Below are 17,661 nucleotides of genomic sequence, written 5' to 3'. Positions count from 1 at the left end.
TTTCCATGATCTGTCCATTGCAGAGTGGGGTGTTGAAGTTTCCCACTATTATTGTGTGTAGTGCAACGTGAGCTTTGAGCTTTAGTAAAGTTTCTTTTATGAATGTAGATGCCCTTGCCTTTGGAACCTAGAGGTTCAGAATTGAGAGTTCATCTTGGTAGATCTTACTTTTGATGAGTATGAAGTGTCCTTCCTTATCTTTTTTGATCACATTAGGTTGAAAGTTGATTTATTATTATTAGAATGGTTACTCCAGCTTGTTTCTTGGGATCATTTGCTTGGAAAAATGTTGGGTCCTGTTTACATAACCAGTCTGATAGTCTATGTCTTTTTATTGAGGAATTGAGTCCATTAATATTAATAGATATTATGGAAAAGTAATTGTTGCTTCCTGTTATTTTTGTTGTTAGAGTTGGAATTCGGTTCATGTGGCTATCTTCTTTTAGTTTTGTTAGAAGATTACTTTCTTGCTTCTTCTAGGATGTAGTTTCCCTCCTTGTGTTGGATTTTTCCATTAACTATTCTTTGAAGGGTTGGATTTGTGGAAAGATATTGTGTAAATTTGGTTTTGTCATGGAATAGCTTGGTTTCTCCATCTATGGTAATTGAGAGATTTACTGGGTATAATAGCTTGGGCTGGCATTTGTGTTCTCTTAGGGTCTGTATGACATCAGCCCAGCTTTCATAGTCTCTGGCAAGAAGTCTGGTGTAATTCTGATAGGTCTTCTTTTATATGCTACTTGGCCTTTTTATCTTACTGCTTTTAATATTCTTTCTTTGTTTTGTGCATTTGGTGTTTGGATTATCATGTGACAGGAGGAATTTCTTTTTTGGCCCAAACTATTTAGAGTTCTGTAGGTTCCTTATATGTTCATGGGCATCTCTTTCTTAGGTAAGGGAAGTTTTATTCTATAATTTTGATGAAGATATTTACTGGCCCTTTAAGTTGGAAGTCTTCAGTCTCTTCTATACCTATTATCCTTAGGTTTGATCATCTCATTACGTCCTGGATTTCCTGAATGTTTTGTGTTAGGAGCTTTTTGCATTTTGTGTTTTTTTTGACTGTTGTGTCAATGTTTTCTATAGTATCTTCTGCCCCTGAGATTCTCTCTTTTATCTCTTTTATTCTGTTGGTAATGCCTGCATCTATGGCTCCTGATTTCTTTCCTAAGTTTTCTATCTCTAGAGTTGTCTCTTCTTTGTGATTTCTTAATTGTTTCTACTTCCATTTTTAGACCCTTGATAATTTTGTTCAATATTTACCTGTTTGGTTGTGTTTGCCTGCAATTCCATAAAGAACACAGGTAAACAGGTACAAGCCCTTAAAGAGGGCTTAAAGAGGCTTGTACCTGTTTACCTGTGTTTTCCTGTATTTCTTGGGGGGTTATTTATGTCTTTCTTAAATTCCTCTATCACTATCATGAGAGCTGATTTTGATCCAAATCTTGTTTTTCCTGTGTGATGTTGTATCCGGTGCTTGCTGTGGTGGGAGTACTGTGTTCTGATGCCAATTAGTCATCATTGCCAATTAACATTCTTGAATTTACCTTTTGCCATCTGTTAATCTTTGGTATTAGATATTCTTGCTGTCTCTGGCTGGAGATTGTTCCTTCAGTGGGTCTGTTAGCCAGTGTCAGCACTCCTGGGAGATCAATTCTCCCCTGGTAAATCCTGTGTGCAGAGGACTGTGGATCAGCTGTCCCTCTTGGGTGCTGATGGATGAATGAAGGACCCTGTCCAGGTTGCTCTGCAGCTTCTGAAGCCTGTGCCTCCTGGCTGATCCAGCCTTAGAAATTCACCTGAGAGAGAATGGCGATCTCTCCTAAGACCTGGGTCAAACCTCTCTCTAGAGACCTGTGGGAAAGGAGCACATAGGACTGTGGAACAGGCACACCTCCTGGCTGAAGATAGAGGTAGAAAGGACCCTGTCCCTGTTGCTCTGCTGCTCTGCTGCTCCTGAGGCCGGAGCCTCCCTGCTGGTCCCACCTTCAAAAGTCATTGGAGAGAAAATCTTCTGTAAATATTTTTGAGTCCTTTTGTTTTATAATGGCATAGCCTCAATATTTTCCTGTTTAATTTTAGGTTTTGTCTAGATGATCTGTCCATTGGTGAGGGTGGATTATTGAAGTCTTCCACTATCAGTATATTAGGATCAATGTGTTTTATGCTTTAGAACTGTTTCTTTTACAAATGAGGGTGCCCTTGCATTTGTGGCATAGTTAGAATAATGAAATGTTATCCTGGAGGATTTCTCCTTTGATGAGTATGAAGTATTCTTCCCAATCTTTTTTGATTAATCTTGGTTGGATGTCTATTTTTCTTAGATATTAGAATTGACAAACCAGCTTGCTTCTTAAGTAGTTTTGCTTAGAAAATCTTTTCCACTTCTTTACTTTGAGGTAATGCCTATCTTTGATGGTGAGGTGTATGGCTTATATACAGCAGAGAGATGGATACTATTTTCACACCCATCCTATTAGTCTCTGACTTTCCAGGGAGAATTGAGTTCACTGACATTGAGAGATACCAATGTCCAATAATTGTAAATTTCTGCTATTTTGTTATTGTTGTTGTTGATGGTGGTGGTGGTGCTGTGTGAGTGTGTGTATGCTTGTGTGTCTGTGTGTTTGCTTGTATTTGTGCTTTACTTCTTTTGGTTTTGCTTGTGTAATGTTATTTATTTCATATGTTTCCATGTGCATAGTTAACCTCCTTGGGTTGGAATTTTCTTTTTAGTATCTTTTGTGGAGATGGACTTGTAGATAGATAATGTTTAACTTTGACATTATCATAGATTATCTTATTTTATCTATATGGTAATTGGAAGCTACCTTGTTTTCTCTATCTATGGAATTAAAAGCAAATTCCTTACACAAAACATTCAGAAAATCTGGGACACTATAAAAAGTCCAGTCCTACAAACAATAGGCATAGAAGAAAGAGGAAAAGGAAGAGAAGGAGGAGCAGAAGAAAGAGGAGAAAGAGGAAGAGCGGAGGAGGAGGAGCACAAGAAAGAGGAGAAGGAGGAAGAGTGAAGGAGGAGGAGGAGGAGGAGGAGGAGGAGGAGAGACACAGCTCATAGCCCCAAAGATTTCTATTTCCTCTCTTGTCTTCTGACCAGTGTGGCTTGTGGTTGAGCAAGAAGTCTCCATCTGAGTTGGGGCTGGACTTCTGGTGCTATGGGCTCTATTTCAGCCAGTGGTCTATTCCTGAGTGAGGGCTAGAGTACTGGTGGCCTCTGTGGCCTCTGGTCCAGCACAGCATGTTGTCTTAGTTGGGAGCTTGGGTATATCAATGAGTCATGTAGGGTAATTGGGGATAGTGTTGGGTATCTGTTAGAAAGCATGAGATGGAGAAAGTTCATAGGAGGACAGACTACTTAAGCCTATGTGGCCTTCTGACAGGCATGGCTTGTGGTTGGTCAAGGGTTGTAATTAGGAGAGAATTGAGAGAGTAGGGAAGTCTCTGGTGGCTGACCTCCCTGGTCTTTTGGCAGATGTGGCCTGTGGTTGTGTGGTGGGCATGGGGGGGTGTTTGCTCAAGGGAATTGAGCAAATGGGGATGCTTCTTTAATGTTTATTGGTTTTCAGAAGTCCAGAAAATTAGAGGCTCTCAATTCCTCAAGAACAATAGACTGGAATCCTGAACTAAGACTAGCAAATTCAAAAGCTGGTAACCTGGGTGCTGTAAAGGTTACTTCTTTCTAGCCTGAGAATCAAAGAGCCAGTTTGTCACCTTCCTGTTTGGCAATGGTCCAGGGAGAGAAGCTTTAGCGAATGCCCACACGCCCTGTCAGACTGCATGTTTTTCCCCCTAGTGCTTTCATCTCCTTTGTCCCAGGTGTCCAGAAAATAAAAGATCTTTCAGCTTTCTGAGACAGATGCGTTGGCAAAAACTCTCCTGGGAAACAGCCAGAAAGTCAGGATAGTGCTGTCTAGTTCTCATCATTTTGTGGAGAAGATAGAGTCTTGGTTCTTCTGCTACAGCAAACTAGTTTACTAGTGTAAAGAGGGAGTTCACCTGCCTGCTGAAGCTTCCAGTCCATGTTGTCAAATCCTCAAGACAGGCTAAACAAACTCTTGAGCAAACGATATTGAGATGTTACTTGTGCAACATAACCATTCTAAGGAAAAGCTAGACATTTTGTTTTATTTTATGCCAGTGTTCCACTAAGCTGGGAGCAAGAGCCATGGGAAGGACTTGTGTGCCTAGTTCTTGTGAACTTGTGAACCACCTTGGTTCCCTACAGTTCCAGGAAAGTAACAAATGCTAGATCTCACATGAGCTCTTAGAGATTGGCACTATATGAGCCAATTAATCAGATCACAACTATAAAAATGTATATGTTTATGCTCATCCAGAGGAAAACTAGAAGCATGGCTTTTTACTGGGACAAGTTATTAGGGAAAAGCCAGGTTTCAAGTTTTCAGAGGACTGGTAATGTCTTTCCCATTAGATTCTAGATGCAGGTTAGTTAGGAGCTGGTTGATTGAAAAACACATAGGGATAACAGAGTATGATGCTCAATTTAACCCAGCTGGTACCTGGCTTTTTCGACCTGTACCCTTATACTGAGACTTAAGGAAAGCTTGGGAAGGGTTATGTTTATCAATATAAAATTGGCTTTTGCTTCCCTCTGTGCTCCTAGAGACTAGTGAATCCCAGTTCCCATCTACCCATAGAGGTAAGCAAGTTCAGAGAAATCCTCTACTAAAACCTATGGCATTTGGGGTGATACATATGTGGTGTTTCCCCTCTTTGTTCCAAAGAAATAAGCTGTGAGTTAGGGGTTTCTTCTGAACTATATGGTGTATTGAGTTTTAGAGCTAGAATATGTCTTGGCTTTTCCTACCTGTTTTGATAGGAACATTTTTCTTCAATTGCCTTAGTGAGCAGGAACCTGCCAGCTTATTTCTGGACTTCCTTAGAGGGAATTGATCCATGTGCAGCTATTTATTTGGTATATCTGTGGGTGGAGAAAATGTCTGGAGTCTCGTCGTCTGCCGTCTTGCTGATGACAATTTTGTATGCATGCGTATGCTTTTAGTTTTGAATGTCTGTAGACAGGACACACATTTCCAGATAACATACTTCACCCTGTTTTACTATACATAAGTCTATTAATTTTCTATACTTTGTTCTGACCCAGTTTGTAATTTTCAAACTAAAGGAATTGAAGGCACAAAGACTAAATGACTTATCTAAGGCCACCTAAGTAGTGAAATGGCAGAAAACATGAGGGACTTACTTCATCATCAACGTATGTCACCTATCACAGAGGAAGAAAAACAGCAGAGACAAAATGAAGGCTGCCACCCAGTGGGTGTCAGTGGGAGTGGGGTGAGGTAGGGAGCAACAGAAGGACCCTTCTCAAAACTGTGCTATGGTCACACACTGCTCATTGGCCTTCTCTGCTCTACTTCAGCAAGACTTTGTATCCATCTGTTCTAGCTCTCCTTCAAAAGAAGAATCTAATTAAATTTCAATTTGCATCAAGACAATATGTGTTAGACTCTAATTTGGAGAGAGGAGAGGAGCCATTTTTTTTGAAACAGAATAATTGACAGTAACGTTTTTTAAATATTCTTCCACTTTGAGCAAATTTTATTTTTATTAAAGAATTTTTTTTTTTTGAGAACTGCTGGAGACAATCTTTCTGGACTCGGTGCTGGCGGAGGCCTGGTGCAGTTTGCACCGTGGGGATGCTGCTGCACGTGGAAGCTTTGAACCAGAAGCAAAGATCTTTGGTTTTCACAAGCCAAAGATGTAGCGAAGTATAGAGGGCTGTTGCAGAGCCAAGTCCTCCAGCTCGAGGTTCGTGGACAGTAAACGTTACGAAAAGGACTTCCAGAGCTGTTTTGGGTTGCATGAGACTCGCTCAGGAGACATCTGCAACGCCTGTGTGCTGTTTGTGAAAAGATGGAAGAAGTTGCAGGTAAAATCAAACAAAACAAAACAAAACAAAAAACAAACAAACAAAAACCAACCCCCTTCCCCCCCAAAAAACAAAAGAATACCCCCCCCCCAATCTGAAATCACGTGGTAGATGCAAGAGCAGGCCTTAGTCTAAAGACAATACTGAAACCAAAGAAAGTGAAAACTCTGTCTGGAAACAGAATGAAAAGCAACCAGATCAGCAAACTGCAGAAGGAACTTGAACGCCACAATTCTGATGCTCACAGCACCACTTCAGGTGCCTCTCCCGCCCAGTCAGATGAGGGCTCAGATACAGAGATGGCTTCCAGCACTAATAGAACTCCGTTTTTTTTCCTTCTTAGATCTTACCTACTGGAAAAGACAGAAAATATGTTGTGGGCTCATCTATAAGGGCCATTTTGGGGAAGTCCTCGTCGACACTCATCTCTTCTAACCTTGCTGCATCAGTAAGAAAGCGGCTGCTGAGAAGCACGAGGAGCAGGGGCCGGCCCCTCTGCCTATCTCCACTCAGGAGTGGAGACTGAGTTTCTTTTAGAAGGGAGCAAAGAGCGGTTTAAACTTTGAAAAGAGCACAAAACAGACTGACCCTCCTATTTTTAACTTGGATACCTGCTATTCTGCCAAAAGACATTTTTCTAGAATAGTTTTAAATGGGTTACTACTCTCCTTGTCCTTCATCCAACAAACTCTGAAGCCAGTCTCTAGCTTACTGCAAGAAAAAGAAGTGTACATAATATTTAAGATGCTGAGCATTTCATAGGAAAGCTGGATGCTACTGTAAAGTTCTCATTAAGTCTTTTTTTTTTTTAAATCCCCGCTAATGAATGGAATTAAGGGAATTTCAGGGGACTGAGATAGGATTTGTTGTGTGATAAACCATATGTACTTTATTTAGTCTTTCTGTGGAGAGGCAGTGGTTGGGGGCGTTTTAAAATGGCTGGCTACCCCTTTTTTTCCTCATGATAATTTGTCATAACTCAGTAGCATGACCTGCCCCTAGAAGATCGTTACAGATTTTTAAACGCTAAGGCGTTGCCAAGGTTCTGAGGGTTCAGACTTGTACTACTGATTATGAAGCAGGACAGACTGAGCTTTCTGCAAATAGCTTGAAGGAGGAAGCAATTTCTGAACACCCAAGTAGCACCGTGTCGCCTCCCTTTATCTTCATATTGATAAAAAATTTTATGTGAATCTTGTAAAACCGAGCCAGATCTCCTTCTGGGGAAGGCCTGCGTCTAGGATGGGCAAGGTCCTATAGGGATAGGACCCAAGCATCACCACAAAGTAGAGAACACAGGTGGTTAGAAACTACTGAATCAGAATGTGTAAGTCCTGGGGATGCAGGGGGCGCACTTGATGCTTACGGTTGGGCTTACAGTATGTAAATAATTGACATTGGTGTTAACATGACTGTCTGGGATCCACTGAAATCCACATGATTCAGTTCTAGCTCTGGATTACCTCAAAGCTAGAGGAGGTTTTATCTATAGGTTAGTGGAGGTTTTATCTATAGAGAAGTCCTTCGCCTTGTCATAGACCTTACTTATAAGGGTTTGGGGTTTTGTTGTCTCATTTTTCTCCCACTATTTAAAGTTGACTAGAAGAGAAATGTGTTGAGGCTAAGTTGGTTGGTTGGGTTGGCTTTCTTAACATCAAAGTAGCTGAATGGAGTCCCATACCCCTAGATCTCAATGATTTGGTTGGCTTCTCAGTGAAACCCAACTGAAGTTGTCTAACTGCCTCTTCTCAAAGTTCAGGAAAAACAGTAGTGCCGCTTGAGCCCTCATAGAGGAGGTGTATGTGGCTGCCTCATGTACGTCAAGATTATTTTAGAAATTGGATTTTAAAAGTCTTTTAGAGTTTCACAACAAGAAGTCACAGTTTATGGCATCCTATAGTTTTACATTGTGTATTTCTTCCTTTTAGGAAAAATCTACCCAGTACATGCTACCACGTGCAGAGACTGCCTAATGAGTATGTTGTTTCACCACATCCCTGGTATAGAACATAGTCCAGCTATTATCATTCTCCTACGTTACTTTGACATGGGATTTTTTTTTTTTTTGGACATTTTGGTGGAAGAATTGGTGATAGAATATACTTTGATGGATCATCTCTACTTTTGTATTTATTAATTAATTAATTAATTAATTAATTAATTTATTTATTTATATATTACTAGTCCTCAATCATAGCCTTCTCCCCCTCCACTCTGCCTGTAGGATGTACTGTATACAGTCATATACTTTGTATAAATATGTTAGAAATCTACAGATCTGTTTTGTACTTTTTATACTGTTGGATACTTATAATCAAAACTTTACTCTAGGTATTTAATAAATTTAGTCTTATCAGAAAATGAAAAATGAATTTTTTTTTATTTTATGTATATGCGTACACTGTAGCTGTCTTCAGATACACCAGAAGAGGCCATCAGATCCCATTGCAGATGGTTGTGAACCACCATGTGGTTGCTGGGAATTGAACTCAGGACCTCTGGAAGAGCAGTCAGTGCTCTTAACCACTGAGCCATCTCTCCAGCCCCTTTGAGTAGCCTTTTTGAGAATGAAAAAAAACTAAAAAAGGTAAGAATAGTCCATAGCTAGAATCAAAAAACAAATGAAAAACTAGAATTGTTTTTTTTCCCAATTAGAGTCTAGGAAAAATCTTCCCGTTCAAATCAATATGCAGGCTACTATTCACAAATAACATTACAATATTTAACTAATTAAAATTTCATATAACTTAAATTTTAATTTTCCAAACATTACCCATATTTTCTGTGCTCAATAACTACAAATGCCCAAGAAGCATCACATTAGACAGGGATGAAATGATAAATGAGGGTCACTCTACTGCAGTGTGCAGTCTTGAGGAAGACAGAACAAATTCATTTTTATTTACTTTGTTACACCTTTAGGAGTTTTCTGTTTCTCCTGCTCTGCTAGATCTCATGCAACCAATTATTTTAAAAGTTTTTTTCCATTAGATATAAATTTTAAGTTTGCTAAATATTTTGTTCCTCTTACATAGTTCAATGGCATGTGTTTATTTTTAACATTTAACATCAGCATACAAGTATAGTTTCTTTTACATTTTTATCTTTTTATAGGGAATCTGTATTTTTAAAATCAACTATAATATTCATTATATTTGTTGATGTATACCTCTGCTTAGGTTTTTTATTTCTTATTTTTTAGTATTTTCTGTATGAGCTAGCTCATATGAATTTAATTTTAAATTTGATATTCTCTACATTCATTTCACAATCTTCAGAATATCAAATATATGTAACTTGGATTCAGAAAATCAATAAAGAGGCCATCTCTTAAAATTCAAGTCTTTTAATTGATATCATGGCATTCTGCTTTATTTAACATAAGAAAATAATATATTCCAAGAAAAAAATGTGTAATTTTCATTCTTTCTTGCAATTGTACAATGATGGGGTATCTGGTGTAAGTAGTTCCGAATTTATTTTACTTGAATTCACATTTTTGCTTATGCTGCTGGAATTAGACCGTAATGTAAGAAGTCCCAAGATTCCTATACAAGCAAATTACAGAAAGTACCTTAATTAATAAATATACATTAATTATTAAACAGTACATGTATAGAATGCATGAGAAATTAAGTTTATATTAAGATGAAAGTCTCCAAATTCTAAATCTCTAGTACTTGAAGCTCACAGCACTCTATTCTTATTGAATTCTATCATTCCCTTGTCTCACTTCACTGTACATTCTAATATATCTCTTTTGATTTTTAGTGAACATTCTGGTTAAATTATCTATAATGGAGGCAGAAAAAGTATATTCATTAATTAGCAGTGGGAGTATTTCAGAGAAAAGTGGTTCTATAAAAAAGAATTGAAGTCAATATATCCCCTTATCACACAGCTTTAAATCATTTGCAGACTGGAAGTAGTATATGTCCTGACTATTTTACAAGGCTTTTATGAGAATCGAATAGAATGATTTAGGTGAAATACTTTTAAAGACTGCAGATGTAAGATGCTGCAAGCACTGTGGGAATGTTTGTGAAATGAGAAGCTCTTTTGAATTAAACAGAGGCAAAAGAAAGTTCTCTATATAAACTACATAAGCTCTTCATTTTATGACCAGCACTTGGGAAGCGGAGTTAGGCAGAACTCTTGGAGTTCAAGGCAGCCTGGACTACACAGTGGGTTAAAGTACAGCCAGAGTTGTTACAGAGAAAAACCCTGTATCAAACAAACAAACAAACAAACAACAATTAAAAAGCAAAAACAAACAAACAAGCAGCATTTGGATATTGCTAGATGTGGACTGTGATGGTTCGAATAGGCTTGGCTCAGAGAATGGCATTATTAGAATGTGTCCTTATTGGAGTAGTTGTGTCCTTGTTGGAGGAAGTATGTCACTTTTGTGATGGGCTTTGAAACCCTTCTCCTGTCTTAGAGATTCAGTCTTCTCTTCTTTGTAGAACTCTCAGTTCCTCCAGCTCCATGCCTACCTGGATGCTGCCATGGTCTCACCAAGATAATATCGGACTGAGCATCAGAATCTGTAAGCCTGCCCCAAATAAATATTGTCCTTTATAAGAGCTGCCTTGGTCCTGGTGTCTCTTCACAACAGTGAAAACCTTAACTAAGAAAAGAATCCTATTTACCATGTTTACAAGTCTAAGAGAAGTGTGAGTATTACCTGCATCATAAAACATATGTGCATTTTAGGAGATGTTTTTAAATTTTATTTCAGTTTAGATTGCCTCACAGGTTTACTTTCCAAATCCGATGACATCAAACTAGAGGTCAGTATCATTTGTTAAACATGATATTGTTTTAGTTGATTTGTTATAGAAGAATGTGACCATCCTAATTCACAAATGAAAATATACATATAAATAAAAACATATAGTAACTCTTAATTTAAAACTTCTTAGAGGAACTGAGACTAAGTATAATTTAGATTTCAATTTTTTTCTTTTCTTTTCTTCTTCTTTTTTTGGTTTTTTCGAGACAGGGTTTCTCTGTATAGTCCTGGTTGTCCTGGAACTCACTCTGTAGATCAGGCTGGCCTCCAACTCAGAAATCTGCCTGCCTCTGCCTCCCAAGTGCTCGGATTAAAGGCATGTTCCACCACTGCCCTGCTTAGATTTCAGATTTTCAAATGTAAATTCCTGATCTTTCAAGTGGATATAAACTAACTCTTATTTCTCATGATGTCATGGTGTTTACTTTTATCTATCTGTCTGCCTGTCCGTCCATCCATCCATCTATCTATCTATCTATCTATCTATCTATCTATCTATCTATCTATCTATCTATATGTTTCTATGTATCTATTTACATCTACCTACCCATCTAACATCTACTCATCTATATAATTTATTATTAAAAATTCATAGAACTTTAAATGCTATATATAAAACATTTGACCTATAGAATATATATTAATATATATTGTGCTTAGTCCCATTGAGAATTGATGTTCCAGGATGGGCTGGTACCCAAGGTGGTGGCTTCATTTTCTCTGTATTGTATTTTCCATTCAATATATACAACATATATTAATCATGTTTCCCCTCACACAACTTTCCTGAGATCCTCTTCACCTCCCTTTGTGTTTTCTCTTTCTCTCCCTTTCAAAAACATAGAAAAACAACAACAACAACAAACAATAAGAACACAAAAAATACCCCACAAAAATAAAAATCAGAACAAATAAGCAAAAGACAAACAAGTAAAAAATGCCAAAACAAAACAAACCAAAACAAACAGTGCATAAAAAGCAACATATAGGCATGTTTTGTGCTAGTCTACTACCCTTGGGCATGGAGGCTTTCCTGGAATGTGGTTGAGGACTGAATGTTCCAATCTTAGTTTCTGCACATCTTCCACTTGTGGGTCTCTTGGTAGATTATCATTTACTATGAGAATAAGCTTCTCAGATGACGATTGAGTAATGCTGTGACATATGAATATAGCAATATGTCATTGGAGTTATTTTATTGTCATATTCCTCTCAGAGAATAATAGTTTTTCCCCTAGAGTTCATGCTATATGGAGCCTAGTTCTCTGACAATCTTAGTTATAACTGTTTTCAGCAAAGGCCTTCTTTGTCAATCTTCAATGAAATAGCTCTGAGAGTAACTTTGCTTATGCATATACCTTTATGTTGGGCGGGCTTATATGCATACACGTTATTTGGGGTGAGCCAAGGGTTATATAGTTTTGGGGAAAGGTATGAGAATATCCAAGGTAGGAAAAGGTCATTGGATGGAAGCTAAGGCTACTGAGGGGTCTCATTAGCCTAGAAAGTTATCCCAGGAATCTCAGGTGGAGGAGATTGTTTGACATTCCTCAGGTAGCTGGCCCAGGAACAAAGCCCTGCTTACAAAAGGAGTCAGCCATTTTGCAACAAGCTCTGTGAAGTCTGGTAATGTCATACTTCAACCTTAACAGCAGGGTTTCTGAACACATTTACATACAAAAGAAAATTATTCAGCTGTTTTTAAAAATATCAGATTTGCAGTAAATCTTTGGAATTAAAACAATCCTGAGTGAATTAACACAGACCCCCAAAACAAACAGTGTATGTTTTCTATTATACGTGGATGCTATCTTGTAAGCTTTTGATGTGTAACACAGTCTGAAAAACCACAGAGGTTAGGCACCTAGTATGGGATGAGGGGCGAAGAGAGGATCTCCCAAAAGAGAGGGAGATTTATACAGCAGTTAAGGGGGGGAGGAGTAAAATAGGAAGATGAAACTGGAAGGAAGAGGGATAAAAGCAGAAAGAAGAGAATGTTGAGAGAGACAACAAACAGTATAGATCATGTTTGTAAAAAAAAAAAAAACATGCTATCCTGATAAAGCAGAAAATTCCTAAATACATACCTAAATGAAAAAAATCTAAATGGAGTACCTAATTAATTGGGGAGACAAAGATCCCAATAGACAACTTATGTGAGGAAGAAAAACATCCTGTACCAGGAAAAGGTTATATCTTTGTGAGTTGTTGACCAAAGGATCTCATGCAATCATCCAAACACCACTGTCTATTGCCAAGGCTACTGGTTACTCTACAACCTAATCTTAAATTCCTAATCCTTAGGACAATATTATGTCATTGAACATAGAGAATTTGAACTACTAGTGCCTAACTGAAGCTCTAGCCCTTCTGACTGAGGCTCATGGTATTAGAAGGTATGCTGCATGCTAGCAATCTTGCAGAAGATCGGAGTTCAGTTCTCAGTGTCCATATCTGACACCCATAACTGCGTGTAACTCCAGCTCCAGGGGGCCAGCTCCCTCTTCTGGACTCTGAGGCACTTGCAATCATGTGCATGTACTCATATACGACACATACACCCACTAAAACACAAAATAAATCTTTAAAAATTTAGTAACATTCTGTAAAGATCTTAGTGAATTTAAAAACATTCATGTATTTGTGCACTAGAGGTATTTTTATTTATAATTAGCATCTTGCTTATAATTAAGTTGTATTTATGATGCCAAGGGCTATGCAGGAGGAATGACAAATGACTTTAGAACTGATGGACTGTAGCCCACTGGTTGCCATAGGCACAGGGATTAGCTTCGGTGTGGCACAAACCCAAGGACCACGTGTCTGGAGGATTTCATGCCATTGTGGAGTTCAGCTCTGCTTGTTGCCTGAATATTCTTTTTAATGTAAGAATTATATGAAAAATCTAAGGGGGATTCCAGTTCCTCACTGGACAATATCACTGGCACTTACAATATTAATATTTGATCTCTTTCAGGCCTTGGTGCTGGAGCAGATTAATGACTCAGTCACCACTCTAGAGAAGAACTCAGAGATGTAATTCTCTACAATAACTGCCACCTTAGAAGACACTCTTAGAAAAAAATTTTAATAGAGCTAGGTTGAGATGTTTTTACTACTGGCTCTAATGTAGAAAATCTTAGGGAACAATTAGAAGTTCAGAAAGACATGCTCTTAAGTTAAGCAAGGGACCTCTCATGGTCAGGGAACAAGAAAAATGATAGCACTGCCTGACGTGACTCTCACTGAGCCTGGACTGGTGACAATTGATTTCTTATATGCAATTTTCCCCCTCAGCTTCCTGCTATGATTGGTTAAGATTTTCTGATAAGTAGATATGCATTCTGATGATTTAAGATAGATATGACTCATTTCTATATAAATGTTGTGATTCTCTTAAAATTCTTACAAGATTACTTTTAAAGATAATTAAAAGATTAATCCTTTCTTTGTAACCACAAATTGAAGCTTGCTAGTAAGAGAATCTGGCTGAGAAAACTTCCTTGCTTGCTTACACTTTGTTAATCTATAACAAGTTGTTTAGTTAGGAATGTATGTAAGTTTTTGGGAATAATTTGTTTTCTCTAACCGTACTATGTAATGTTATTTCTTGTAAAGGTATTGAGGAACACTGGTTTTTCACAATCATTCATTAGAAGGAAACTAAAACACAATCATATTGTAATTTTATAATGCTTGAAAGATTTTGCTGATATATATAAACTATGGAAGAAAGAATAAGGTGTGGAGGGCTGGAACATTGTTCCTTCCATCCATCAACTATGTGTACATATGTATATGTGTAAAGCTTGTCTAGGTGTGTGTTGGAGTTTGCTTCATCCACCAATTGTGCATATATGCATATGTATGTGTATGTGTGAAATGCTTGAAGCCTACTTACTGGAGTTTTGCTCTGACTACTCATTATATGTGTAAATGTGTGTATATGTCTGCCTGTAGGTCTGTCTGTATATATGTATGCATGTATGTATGCATTTGTGTGTATGAAGTTATTGGACTCTTCCTTTTCTTTCACGGTGTGTGTGTGTGTGTGTGTGTGTGTGTGTGTGTGTGAATTTTCTACCTTTCCTTCTCTTTCGACTTCATAGTTTTCTGCTGGCCACAGGGAGTGCTAGCTCCAGTAAATTAAGTTTTGTTGCCTTAGAGAAAAGTGTGCTGAGTAACTTCTTTAATTGCTGTCTGTCATTGGAAACAGCCCCGATAAGCATCTGCATCCACCCCATCAGCAACTCTAAGCACTGACCTCCTACCTCAGTTTTTCCACCACATGAACCCCAAATCCAGTCATCGAGATATACATGTATAGCAAGTAAAGTTAAGTATCTGTTCACAAACTAACTGTACAAGAAATAGAATAATTAGTATTGCCAGTCTCAGTAGTTATGTTGGGGCATGCAAATTCTTTAGGACAATTTATACAATGTTACTGACTATTGACAAAGCTTACTTTTCATAGAAAAAGAAAAAAAGAATCAGAAGACAGAGTGACTAAAGACAAACATCAGAACTCCATGATGCCCACAGTTCACAAGACTCAATGAGATCTAATCCAAATATAGATTTTTGTTAAAAAGGTTGGACTTTGTCCTGTAATTTTTGCAACACAAGCAGTAGTACAATTTTGCTAGTGAAAGAATTACCAGGTTGCTACCAGGCTTTTGTTGCCATCTATTTATGAGTCTCCTATGTTGTTGGTGTTGGCTCCTGCTTATAATTTCAGAACTTGGGGATAGAGGTTCAAGTTCAAGGTCAGCATGTGGTACATAGTTAGACTAAACCAGCTAACCAACCAACAAACAAGTTACATGAAAAATCTAAATGTCCTCTAAATTGAAGAATTTAGTGTCACTTGAAGAACAACTTGGACCCCTTTAATAGGTTGAAATCACTTCCTTTGTGGGAGCCATTTCTCCACATAGGCAAAAGGACACAAAATGACCAGGATCATGTTTCTTTCCTGAAGAAGATATGAGCTACATGTTTAAGTCTATTTCTAGTAAATGTTTCCATGACAAATATTTCCCTTTGATCTGTTGAACATAGAATAAGTAGTTTCAGATGCTGACAAATATTTCTCAGTTTTTATTGTAGCTTCCTTTAGATTGGGTCACCACTGTAGGATCATTGGAAATGCAGAGTACTGTGCAAGCCTTTGGCTAGGTAGTTATCACCAATAGATGCTTTAAAAATATCTATCAGCATGAACCTGTGTCATAGTAGCTATGTGTCTTGCCTGACTGGTAGAATTAGGGCTTTCCTGTAGTTCAACCACTTTGCCTTTATCCAGCTTTCTAACCCTAGGGCTTTTCTCTGTCCAAGATGCTTAGCTTCAGTGAAGTGTCATTCCTCCTTCACTAGTCTCTGAAAATGGTCTCTTCTACTTCAAGTTGCATATTCTCATCCCCCTTCATTTGCATTACTACACACATAAATGGAGATATTTTAATGGAATTTGAGTTTTTAAAAAATTAAGATGTATCCTTCTGTGAACTAAACATTGAAATCAAAAGTCAGAGGACAACAAACATACAAGTGAAACCATCCAGGGAGAACAGTCCATTTTTTGAGAGCAAGTGACAGGAATGTCTCATGTCCAACTTCCACCTGCACAGAAGCACCTGACCTTTCAACTGGAGAGCACATAGCTCTGTATTAAATATCTAATGCAATAAAGAAATAAAAGTACTGAACAATGTAATAAAAATGGCCATGGGTGACCAAAATCAGTTTTGTTCCCCAGATGTTTAGCTTAAATTAGTTTTAGAGTTCCTCTTGAGAATTAAGATCTAGAGATAAACTCAGTTTTGAGTTTCACAAGCTACCTTGTGAACAGGGCACTGGGATGTGACCTGGTTGTGGCATCAGAACTGCTCCTAGGTGGGTGGGTAGGTGAAGAAAAGCACATAATTTTTTTTAATTTACTATTTCTGAGTATTAATCTGATTCAGCTAAGATAGGCATTGTCCCATAATTCCTGATGATAAAGTTAAGTGCTTAAACATAGGAAAGTGTGCTTAGAAACAGAGCAAGGAGATGAAGGAAAGAGAGCCAAAAGGTGAGAGAGAACACTAGAATACAACTAAAACTCAGATAGCTGCCTTCAACTAAGTAATTATTCCCCCCAAATCTTACAAAACTTTATCATTAGACAGTATTCTACATGAAGTATGGTTTAAAAATTAAAAAAAAAAAACTTAGGTAGGTAGGTAACAATATTGTTTTGTGTTTCCAAAAGCCTGAAATTTTTAAAAAAGCAAAATTCAAAAAGTATATTCATCTTTCTAATTATTCTAATTCATCTAATTAATTAATTTTTGTGTACATAGGGTATGTGTGCATGTTGTTGCTGGTACCCACAGAGCTAGAATTATTGAACCCCATGAGGCTGAAGTTGTAGTAGATTGTGGGCCTACTCATCGGAGTCCTGGGAATTGAACTGACTAGGCCCCTGTGAGAGCAGCAGGTACTCTCAGTGGCTGGGCTACCTCTTTGTTTTCTTCCACTGAATTTAAAACAGGCTAGAAAATATAATAAATGCATACAGAATATGATTTAAAGATATTTAATTTAAATTGTTGCTTAAATAAGAATCATAGCATAAAACATAGTCATTTATATAAAGATAATCATATTTTTTCCTTTTCCATTTTCTACTACATAGTAACTAAAATAATAAAAGACACATATGTAAATGTCTAAGTCTTCAGAATTGTTCTTTTTTATGAGTTAAATTCTATTCTTGGATCTGTTTTCAATGTTCCTTTTGAAGTCAGTGGGGGTGATGAGTGACCAGCCAAAGTCTCACTTGGCCTCCTGGTTTTAGTAGGAAGCAGATGGTCATGTTAGACTTCAAGAAAAGTGACATTTGTAGAAAATGTTGCAAAACATATAAATTAAATGCCTCAACATA

At 37.6% G+C, this 17,661-nt stretch overlaps 1 pseudogene; it reads left to right on the top strand.

Annotated features, from left to right (window-relative positions):
- Window positions 1-4,376: 4,376 nt before the first annotated feature.
- LOC116081004 lies at window positions 4,377-6,595 on the top strand (annotated as a pseudogene).
- Window positions 6,596-17,661: the final 11,066 nt, after the last annotated feature.

Source organism: Mastomys coucha, unplaced genomic scaffold, assembly GCF_008632895.1.
Source record: "Mastomys coucha isolate ucsf_1 unplaced genomic scaffold, UCSF_Mcou_1 pScaffold6, whole genome shotgun sequence".
Taxonomy (NCBI): domain Eukaryota; kingdom Metazoa; phylum Chordata; class Mammalia; order Rodentia; family Muridae; genus Mastomys; species Mastomys coucha.
The sequence above is the reverse complement of the archived record's forward strand: the minus strand, read 5'-3'. Positions and strand labels throughout refer to the sequence as shown.